Source organism: Amblyomma maculatum, chromosome 10 (assembly GCF_055883805.1).
Source record: "Amblyomma maculatum isolate TAMU_Amacu chromosome 10, ASM5588380v1, whole genome shotgun sequence".
Lineage (NCBI taxonomy): Eukaryota > Metazoa > Arthropoda > Arachnida > Ixodida > Ixodidae > Amblyomma > Amblyomma maculatum.
In genome coordinates this window covers 116,121,872-116,133,776 of record NC_139353.1, presented here as the reverse complement: position 1 = coordinate 116,133,776, position 11,905 = coordinate 116,121,872, and positions in this window count along the sequence as shown.

Here is an 11,905-nt window from a genome sequence, read left to right as displayed (position 1 = left end):
TTCGGCCTTTTCTGACTACCCTTTTCAGACACGCTTCTAAATAATAACTCACAAGTTTGAAATCTAGAATCAGTTATATTCTGCTCTAATGCCTGCGTACAGGATAGCGTAGAATTGAGAAAAAATACTAAAAAAGACTCAAAATTGGGAATTCAGAGCAAAAAAAAAACGCATTTCAACCAACAACATATCCGCAATTGCGGCCGTCGCTCACCTGGAACTGTGACATTATATTGCTATGTAAAATGCCCTAAAAACATTTGTGAACAGAGATTGGTGGTTAAGGAAAATGGCCAGTTCCAAATCGCAGATCAAGTTATGACATTCCTTATTAAAACAATTAAAAGACATCTCATGTTCCTGCCGCAAAAAGCAAAACTAGCGGTTTTTCCGCATAAAGCGTACCGCAAAACTGATCTTACGCGCAGGAAACTTGGTGCGAACAGCAGCTCTACTTACGACCTGTCAGAGAGAATGCGATACGTTCCCGTGTCATGCGCTTTTATTGTTTCCAACACGCATAAGATATATATGCCACGAATTCAGCAGCGACCTTACCTGCAATGTATGCAACTTTGTATAGAGCTACTGGCGGAAAGGAATTATACGAGACCCGATATCATACCGCATTTATTGAGTGCAGAACCGTAATCAGTATGTCACGCCAGTAGTTGACAGCCTCTCCATCAAGCATCAAGTACACAATCAAGACCCCAGGGGGTCACACTTTCCGGGACCATTCACTAAGGCCTCTCCGACTAGCGCCTGAGTTCCCTTTGGACTTCAAATATTGCAGTCCATTGAAAAACAAAACAAATTAAACATACAGTATGAACCGCCCCGGTCCAATGTTTTACACTGTGAAAACGCACTGCACGTAAGGTTGCATACAGCTGAACAAATCGTGTCGATTTTTTTGTATGGCACATTAGGTGCCGCCTGTCGTATGGAAGCAACAAATTCGACACAATTCTCCTGTCAAATGCTGGCAGAGTTACTGAAGTGGTCTTTCGAACTACAATAATTTGGCTGTTAATCTCGATTTCTAACATATGCCAGAAAAACAATACTATGAAATGCACACCGCGGAGAGCGCTATATACCAGGCAACCGATAACGTGTAATTATCTACCGAAAATTGGGATAAATATTACCCCAAACAGTACTGATTAAAGACGTAGTCAATTGACATAAAATGACCCAAACATCAAATATTTCCACGTAATCGATGCCATAAAAATTGTGCATACTCAGAGAAGAAAAACGTCGAGTTGCGGCACTAAGTTAGGAGGGCAAATACAGCAACATGGTTTAGTTATTGTCTGTTAGTTTCACCAGAAAGCTAGAAACTCCTCTGAAAGCCGTAATGAAATTTGAAGAATATTGGATATGGTTATTTCGAGCAAATAAGTGGAGGCAGAGCATGACCGATGCAAATGAGATGGGTTTGATCACGTCGGCGGGCCTGAGCGAGCGTTCCAGCCAGCGTAATTCCGTTTTCTCAACGGTAGGGTTCCGTAACTTCTTTCTCCTCACTGGTTGACTCTCAGCGGGTTAACCGGCGAGTGTTGCCGAGAGGTGTCTCTGAACGCAATATAAAGGTAACATACACTCAATGAAGGCAAAAAATGACTACGGTAAAGGTAAAGGAATAGTGTTAACTATATCATGCCGTCATCTCGTGGCTCTATTCACGGATGATTTGCGACTATTAAGAATAAAAACATCGCATAATGCAACCTAAAATGGAACGCCCCCCAGAAAACAGCTCGGTAGCTTATTTTAACGTTGAGATGAAAAAATTCAGAATCAAAATTGCATTTACAGAATTCGAACAGATCTTTCATTATCTACATGCTTATGTAAGTAGTGTCAATCTGTTGCGCCATGAAGCAGTGAGTACGGCAGTCTTTAAATGCGCTCTTTTTCATTTTTACAGTATTTCCGCTATCTGTCGCCAAGTGACGCTGCTAAGAGGACCGCACCGTTGAGAGAGCGGAATCGCGCTTCCTGGGAACGTCACTGCCAGCTTCTTCTTTCTACTCTGTATAACACTACCCAGGGCTCAATTGCCCCGGTCGTGTACAGTGATGAATGAAAAAATTGTACAGATGCATGGTATAACGATGGGCGTGCCCGGATGGCTTAGGACAGGAGAGGAGGAACGAGGTGGGTTGCCGCCATTACATTAAGCAAGGCCTCCCCGTTCAATGCAGTTTGCACCGAGTTCCCCGCTCGCTCAAGTTTTATCCCAGCTTGCATGGCCGGCAGTCACCGAACGCTAGTAGCCTGTAAAGAGAGAAATCAGTAGGCAATAAAATGATGCGATAAAACACATGAGCGCTCCCTAAACGCCAGCAAACCTTTACAGTAAGTTAATTTGCCTTCATGTTGCTTGACTTAGTGGTAGACTAGCATAATTCTGAAGAAGAAAGGACAAGACAGAACGACAAAGTTATGACTACACTTCGTTTTTATGTTCGAAACATCAATGAGGATGCTGTAAACCAAATATAAAGATACTATCAAAAACATATTACAGTCGTCATACCGTTCTCCCTTGTTCTGATAGAAATGCTTTCTTTCGCACTAAACACAAATGAAAGATCATTCAATTAACTGGCTTCATGTTTCATCAAAGCCATGGAGGAAGCCTCCTATATCTTACGTGTGATTTCATTTCTTGATATCTGCAGCATGGATGTTCTTTTAAATAAGGGTTCACATTTATGCCTTGAGCAGTGTGATTCCAGGTTGGTAGTCATGACTTCTGAAATATTGTTGCTGCCTCGTAACTTTTTATTCACCCACTTGCTCGTCTCACCCACATACGCCACACCACAAGGGAAGTGGTATCTTTTGCAGCACTGCTCATGCACAAGATACAAACAAATTTAGTCTTCGTGCTTTACATTGCAGTACCACTCTTCTGTCTCCTGTTTTCTGTTGCTAACTATTGCGCATAAGCTTTTCGCCAAGACAAAAATTGTATCTTGTGCATGAGGAGTGCTGCAAAAGATACCACTTCCCTTGTGGTGTGGCGTATGTGGGTTAGACGAGCAAGTGCATGAATAAAAATTTGGGAGGCAGCAACAATACTTCAGACGTCATGACTATCAACCTGGAATCACACTGCTCAAGGCATAAATGTGAACCCTTATTTAAAAGAACATCCATGCTGCAGAGATCAAGAAATCAAATCACACGTAAGATATAGGAGGCTTCCTCCATGGCTCTGATGAAACAATGAAGTCAGATGCACAAGACACAGATTTAGTCTTTGTGCTTTACACCGCAGTACCACTCTTTTTCTCCTTTTTTTCTGTTGCTAACTATTGCGCATAAGGTTTTCACCTGCACGGCACAGAAAATACTGTCAATACTTCATCCCTTTTTGCCCCTTTTTCAACCTGTCTGAAGGCGCATGAACATAGGGCAGAACAAAAGAAAGGCATGAAGTGTCGGGGACATTTTCTGCACCAAAAAGGCTGAAAATCGTATGGGTAAAACTTGCCAGCACAAACATGGCGACGAAAAAATGGCATTGCGCACTAAATCACAAGAACAAGTCTGTAGCTCATTTCTAACCTATGAAGGAGTGGTGTACATGATACCACTTTCCTGTGGTGCAGCATATTTGGGTGAGACGAGCAAGCGTGTGATTGAGAGGTTGCGAGAGCTCTGCAACAAAGTCTCGCGAGGTAGTGGCAACCTGGCAACGAAGTTCTCCGCCACAAATGGGAACCACTGTTTAAAAAAAAAACATCTATCTCGCTGACATCAAGAAATCAGGACACACATTTGATATGGGAGGCACTTTCAATGGCATTGATGAAAAATAAAGGTATCTTACGTGAGCAGTCCGATCGTTGCGTTGGCAGCGAAAGGTACAAAATGAAATTGGTGTGAAGGCTGTCACATAATTTTATTCGTAGTTCTACTTTTACTACTGCTTTTTTCTTTTCTGCTCTGTTTTCATGTTTTTGTTTTTTCTTTATATTAAACTTATTGATGTTGGGGAGGACGAAACGAAGAGTAGATGATAGTCTGCGCTTGTGCCTTGTACTGTCATTTTTAGTACTGTACTACAGCGACTATTTTAGCAGAATATTAGAGCACCCTGCGCAGGCTGCTTCCTCGTTTTAAACAAAGCGGACTGAACGACGCCCCCTTATACTATCAAAACAGCACTGAAAATCACATTATCAAAACCTACCCACTATCCCTATTGACACACGATGAAATCCGCTTCTTACGCTTGTTTCGGGCGGATCGAGGGCGTGTCCTCTCTTTGAACTATAATCTTCTCCCGACTATCGAAGGCGAACAGTCTATATGATATATGCGCTCCCTGCAACCCTTTTCTTTCATTCGATGCGCTAAAGCATAAGGTATACCATTAAGAATACTTTATCTATGAATTCAGTATTTTTAGTTTTTAATGCAAGTAAGCTCTGATGAAAATTGAGGCGTGAGGTGAGGGCCAAAAATAGGCCAATTCTGTCGTCAGTGGCGTGAGTAGAGTGAGACCCAGCCTGCAGGCAACCAAGCCTAACGTGCCGAACACACGAAGAATCTTTCACGGTGTGATGTCACCGGAGGCGCTGCTATGCCGTTCCTGTTTGCTACCTTCGCTCGAGTGGACTTCAGGCGTTTGATAGCTGATGAGGTCCTCGCTTCTAACGCTCAAACGATGTGTCACAGTCCCTTCACAAGACAAAGATCGCGAGGCAAAGGTAGAGCCAACACCTCAAATTAAATGAATGTTTAAGCGATACACAGTGCATCGAAAAACGGTTCGCTTAATAAGCCGTGCTGTCACGTTGAATCAGCGCATATGAGTGCCATCACAATCCTTCATCAATGTCATTATTTGCATAAATGTGGAATAATTTTACAATAAATTTGATTTCCTTTTCACTGCGGCGACAGCGAACATTTCTTGAATTTCTTCGTTAATACCATACAAGCGCTATCGGTGTTGCTGGGAAGAGACATCACCAGACGGCTACTGAACAGCGTTTGCGATCTGATGTATACTGACACGCGCGACACGTTTCTGTTGTAGCATTGTGCGTTCTCCGTAGCGCCGCTTCATTTTCGTCGACTTTGCGCCCTACAATTTAGAAGCCCGTGGAGTAAGGTGCCGAGCGCTTTGTGCTGTGTGCTGCACGGTTACAATACAGGTCATAGCGCTCGTATGCCATCGCAGTCCGATGTAACAACAGCGTCACCGGACGCTTTATGTATATTGCAAAGTTGTTCTGAATGCATTTGCGACGGTTTCGTCAGCGCCTGTAAAGCTCGACGGGCAATTATATTGATATCCGAGAGCGCGGTTTCTCCGTAGCCGATAGGCTCGTTGGGCGTGGCCCGCCTTAGCATTTGCGGGCATAACGTTTAAACGACTCACTCGGTCCGTAAGTTATGGTTTTAACTGGCTCAAAAACTCCGGCGAAACTCTTGAATTTTAAAGCTCCAGTGATACTTTACGGACTGTCACGGCCAGGCCAGGCGCAGCGTGGACTATTCCTTTGAGCTACAGCAAACGTCAGCGTGACTGACTTAGAGCTCCAGAGTATAATTCGCCTGCCAAATATACATTCACACTGCCTGTGCGACGCCTGGAAGACGAATAGGATCAGCGTTAATACATGCAGATGCATTTGAATCTGTCAGCCTGCTGTGTACAATAGCGTAAGTGACGTCTGTAATACACATCTAAAGTTGCGCAGACGCAGTGGCACGCTAAAGGTACAGGCCACCACTCGAGCATGCTTTTATGAATTTAAATTTCTTTCTCTGCAGCAGGACGATGTATGGGGGATGTGTCGATGGCACATAGACTAAAATACAGGTTCTTGCACATAAAAACAGTGACACAGTCTATGAAGTAAGGCGCTTTGCTCTCTGCGTGCATAAACAGACGAGTATTCACCGCTTCTCAGACATAGTTGCGCACGATGGGGCAGAGTTGTGCGCACATGAGCCCCGAATTTAACCTAATGTGCCATTTCTTCATTGAAAAAACGAGCGCAGTCTGCCAGCCCATGTGGGCAGGGGAGGCTGAGTTGCCTGTTGAATTTGTGCGGAATAAAAGAGGCCACTGTTGAACACGTGCCGTAGCTTTCCTTAGCTGGCAAAAAATATCAGTAATTGCAAGCTGTGCTAAGGCGCATTCAATGCAGATTTTGCACGATATAGAATGCTCCTAAAGTGCGGGAAAAAGCAGAATAAAACGCGCTAAAAATAGTCCTACAAATGACTTGTGTAAGTAATCAATTCCCTGGAATGATAAAGAAGGTATAGAATGCACGAAAGAGAACTGAACTCAACATCAAAACTATGCAGCCGGTCAGCCACCCTCACACTACTCCGCCCGCTGCAAGGCGTAGAACACCCAAAAGGAGCACCACAGTGTCAACTCGGGAGGCACTGGTGTGAACGGAAATAACGGCAGCTGGTCTTGCCACTTCACTACCTCCCATATTGGCTCAACAGACATTTATAGAAGAGAATGTACTACTTAAGGGACAACTAGCGAAAATACCATGCAATATATACTAGCGATATATACCATGCATGCTAGGATGCCGATAGTAGACACGCCTAGTCCACTACTGCCACATTCTAGGACATCAAAGCGGAGCCTTGCCTACTCGGGCAAACCCCTATACCAATGCAGGTAAGCCAAAACTTGGATTCAATAGCCAGCGCACCACCACCAAACAATGCTGAGCAAGCTCTCATCTGAGTTATCGGGAAAACAAAACCGCCAAACCCGCCACCGGGTAGCTGAGTACACCACATGCCTCCTCCAGTTCAGTCAGTTCAGTTCAGTCGTTCAGTCGTGTCCGACTCTTCGTGACCCTATGGACCATGTCACGCCACGCTTTCCGGTCTCTCACTATCTTCCTAACATCACATAACTTCATCTGCAGTGCCTCGAGGATGCCATCTAACCACCGCGTTCGCAGCCTACCCCTTTTCCGCCGACCCTCAACCTTTCCCAACATCAAATCTTTCTCCAGCGACTCCTCTCTTCTCATCAGATAACCAAAGTAGCTGAGCTTTAACTTTAGAATTTGACCCTCCAATGAGCATTCAGGTTTTATGGTCGACAATATCGACTGATTTGATCTTCTGGCAGTCCAAGGAACTCTCAAGAGTCTTCGCCAGCACCACAATTCAAATGCGTCAATTCTTCGGCGGTCAGCCTTTTTCACAGTCCAACTCTCGCATCTATACGTCACAACTGGAAAGACCATAGCACGAGTTATACGGATCTTGGTTGGCAGACTAATGTCTCTGCTGTTTACTAGACGGTGAAGGCTAACCATTGCTCTTTTTCCCAGAAGCAGGCGTCTCCTAATTTCATGGCTGCAGTCTCCTTCTGAGGTAATCTTGGAGCCCAAGAAGAGAAAATCTGTCACAGCTTCCACTTCTTGTCCATTGATGCTCCAGGACTTGATAGGGCAAGACGCCATGATCTTTGTCTTTTTAATGTTCAGTTTAAGCCCAAACTTCTCACTCTCTTCTTGTACGCGCATCAGAAGTCTCTTGAGTTCCACTTCACTTTCTGCCATTAAAGTGGTATCATCCGCATATCTAAGGTCGTTAATACGTTTTCCAGCAATCTTCACTCAAGCTGAAGACTCGTCCAGACCGGCCTTCCTCATGATGCACTCTGCATATAGGTTAAATAGGCAGGGCGACAGTATGCAGCCTTGCCTCACTCCTTTCTCGATCGGAAACCAATCAGTAAGACCATGCCCAGTTCTGACTGTGGCATCATGCCCTTCATACAGGTTCCTGAGGAGACTGATGAGGTGAATTGGAACTCCCATCTCTTGGAGAGCTTGCCACAATCTGCTGTGATCTACGCAGTCAAATGCTTTCGCATAATCAATAAAGCAGAAGTAGATGGGTTTCTGGAACGCTCTTGCTTTTTCCATGATCCAGCGAATATTCGCAATCTTGTCTCTATATCCTCTGCCCTTGCGAAACCCAGCTTGCACGTCCGGAAGCTCCCGATCCACATACTGCTGCAGCCTACCTTGGAGGATTTTCAACATCACCTTGCTAGCATGCGAAATAAGCGCGATGGTGCGGTAGTTGGAACAATCTTTGGCACTGCCTTTCTTTGGAATGGGGATGTAAACTGACCTCCTCCAATCCTGTAGCCACTGCAGGGTTTTCCAAATCTTCTGACATAATGTATGCAGAATGTTAACAGCGTCATGGTTGAGATTTTGAAGCAACTCAGCTGGAATGCCATCAATTCCGCTAGCTTTTTCTTAGCAAGGCTGGCTAAGGCCCACTCAACTTCACTCTTCAGGATGCCCGGCTCGAGATCAGTAATCACAACCATCTTATGTTGGGTTTGCACATTCGGGTCCTTCTTGTACAGTTCTGTGTATTCCTGCCACCTCTTCTTTATCTCTGAGGCTTCAGTGAGGTCCTTGCCTCGTTTGCCCTTTATCACGCCCAGCTTAGCACAGAAGCTTCCCTTGATATCTTTGATTGTCTTATACAGAGCTCTTGTGTTCCTTAATTGGCTGTTGTCATCAGCTGCTTGGCACTGTATGTTCAGGAAGGCATTCTTATCTCTCCTTGCTATTTTCTGAAAATTGTATCTTTCTCTTTCCCCCATAACGTTTGCCATCCTCCTTTCCTCAGCTATTTGCAGAGCCTCTTCAGATAACCAGTTTGCTTTCTTGCATTTCTTTTGCTTTGGAACTACCTTAGTAGCAACTTCTTGTATTATATCACGAACATCAGTCCATATCTCTTCGGGCTCTCTGTCTTCTAGATTTAATTCTTGAAATCGATTCCTCACTTCCACAGCATATTATAACGGAATTTGATCCACATCATACCTGAAAGGCCTTCTAGTTTTCTGCGTTTTCCTCAATCGAAGCTTAATTTTGGCAACAAGAAGCTGATGATCGGTGCCACAATAGGCCCCACGCCTTGTTTTTACTTCTTGTATAGCACTTCTCCATCTCTGCCGGCAATGAAAATAATCGATCTGATTCCTGTACAGACCGTCCGGTGAAGTCCATGTGTACAGGCGCCTCTTGTGCTGCTGAAAATGAGTATTCGCTATGGTCAGGTTGTTTTCTTGACAAAACTCTACTAGCCTCTGCCCTGCTTCATTTGGCTCGCCAAGACCGAACTTGCCTACAATTCCGGATATTTCTTCACTCCCGACCTTAGCATTCCAGTCTCCTGTGAGAAAAACGACGTCTGATGATGGGGTGAGGTCTAAAAGGCATTGTAGGTCCGCATAAAATCTCTCAACGTCAGCTTCTTCAGCAGTAGAGGTCGGTGCATAGACTTGGATAACTGTTATGTTGAAAGGGTGACCTTGGATCCGAAGTGAAATCATTCGGTCGTTTTCGGGGTTGTACCCTAGCACTGCTCTGCCCATTCTTCTGTTTACTATGAGAGCGACCCCATTCCTTCTCTTGGATTCGTGCCCACAATAAAAGACATAATGGTCGCCGGTGTTAAATTCTCCCATTCCGGTCCACTTGAGCTCGCTGATACCCAAGATATCAATGTTCAATCTGTCCATTTCTCGCTTGACGACATCCAGTTTACCTTGCGTCATAGATCTTACATTCCATGTTGCTATGTGATATATCTCCTTGCAACATCGGACTTTCCGGTCGCTTCCCGACACATCCACAACTGAGCGTCCTTTTGGCTTTAGCCCAGCCGCTTCATTCATCCTGGAGCTACTAGGAATCGCCCTTTGTTCATCCCCAGTAACATGTGGGACGCCTTGCAACCTCGGGGGCTCATCTTTCGGCGCCATATCATAAATGGTATTGCGACTGGCCATACAGAACCTTTAAAATCAGGACCTTCCAAAAGGGTAGCAGCAATTGTTCATGAAACCTTAAAAAACTACCTCGGTCCCCTCGTGGAGAAGACAGCACAACTTATACAGTCATTTGTCGCGAGATTTATCGCCGTAGAAGTAAAGTTGATCAGAAAACTGCCTGTTATTTCAAACCTTAAAGCCATTGTGGTGAGTCTTGAACGTAAACTTTCAGAACTCAAGATTCCCCTAGTAAAAAACCTCTATGAGTAACAATAACCTCATACAAATTTCTCATACTAATCGCATACTCATCAAAATCATCATCATCAGCCTGATTATACCCACTGCAGGGCGAAGGCCTCTCCCATATTTCTCCACTTAACCCGGTTCTGTGCTGGCTGCATCCACTTGACCCCTGCAAACTTCTTTATCTCATCCGCCCACCTAACTTTCTGCCGCCCCCTGCTACTCTTTCCTTCCCTTGGAATCCAGTTTGTTACCCTCAGTGACCATCGGTTATCCTCTCTTCGCACTACATGTCCTGCCCATGTCCATTTCTTCTTAATTTCTACTAGCATGTCTGTAACTTGAGTTATTTCTCTGACCCACTCTGCACGCTTTCTATCTCTTAATGTTACCCCTAACATTTTTCGTTCGCCATAGCCCTCTGGGTTGTTCTCAACTTAAGTAGAACTCGCTCAGTTAACCTCCACGTTTCAGCCCCACAGGTGAGTACAGGCAAGGTGCAGCTCTTGTATACTTTCCTCTTGAGCGATACCGGTAAGCTGCTAGTCATAATCTGCGAGTGCTTGCCAAATGCACACCATCCCAATCCTATTCTTCTTGTTATTTCTTTTTCATGGTCCGGATCTGCGGCTACTACCTGTGCTAAGTAGACATATTCGCCTACTACTTCCAGTATTTCGCTACCTAATGTAAACTGCTGTTCCTTCCCGAGGCTGTTGAAAATTACCTTAGTCTTCTGCATATTGATTTTCAAGCCTACCTTTCTACTTTTCTGTCTAGGTCATCAATCATTATTTGCAGTTCATCCCCCGAGTCGCTTAGCAAGGCAATGTCATCTGCAAATCGAAGATTACTGAGGTATTCTCCATCTACCCTCATACCTAACTGCTCCCATTCCAAGTCTCTGAATACTTCCTCTAAACAATCCGCATACTAAACTCGTACAAATGTCATATCAACTCATACAAATGTCATTCAGCGTTGAGAAACATATGAGATTGTATGAGTTTGTATGAGATTGTATGAGTGTGCAGTTTTGAGCAACCGCGATCGCGGTTGCACAAAACTGCATGAACCTATAAGCCATGTGAACTGCAGTTCGGTTGCAGCTAAATCTTTACCTAGTGTATTAGCGCTTTGTTCGCCGTCACCAACCTCCACCTCCGATGATGCCAACAGAGCCCAGATCCTACACTGGAACTTCGTAGTCTATAAAAAGAAACAAACCATTATTACAGTGATATATTGGGACACCCAGGTTGAGATGACGAAGAGTAAGGGACGATCGTGAAAAAGTAGAGTACGAACGGTCGGCTCGTGCTGGGGGACATAGCAAGCAGACTAAAGCTTCCGGCGCTTCTCATACGGGCAATAAAATCTCACTCGTGGTGCCTGTCGCCAAAGGTCGCACTGCAATCTAGATAGTGAATTGCGTCACCGCGCCTGTTGTTCAGCCCAAAGGCTTGAAACTTGCATCCTGTAGAGCCGACCCGCTTGTATCTGTAGCCTTTTTTACAGAAGCCATCGACACGAAAGTGACTGAGTTCCCCGATGAATCGCGATTAGTTTGCATGATTGACCCCTCGCTCTCAACGAATGAGCGCCGTGCTCTGTTGGCTATTCTAGGGCGACACTGTTCCTTGTTTGACTTTCTCGGTCAAATGGGCCACCTTTAATTCTTTCTCGGACCCTGCATTGGATCGACACCGGTGCCCCACATTCAATCCAACAACAACCCTACCGAGTGGCACCAGCTGAATAAAAAGTGATCAACAAACAAGTTCAGGAGATGTTAACGAAGGGCGTTTATCATGAGTCTTTTAATTT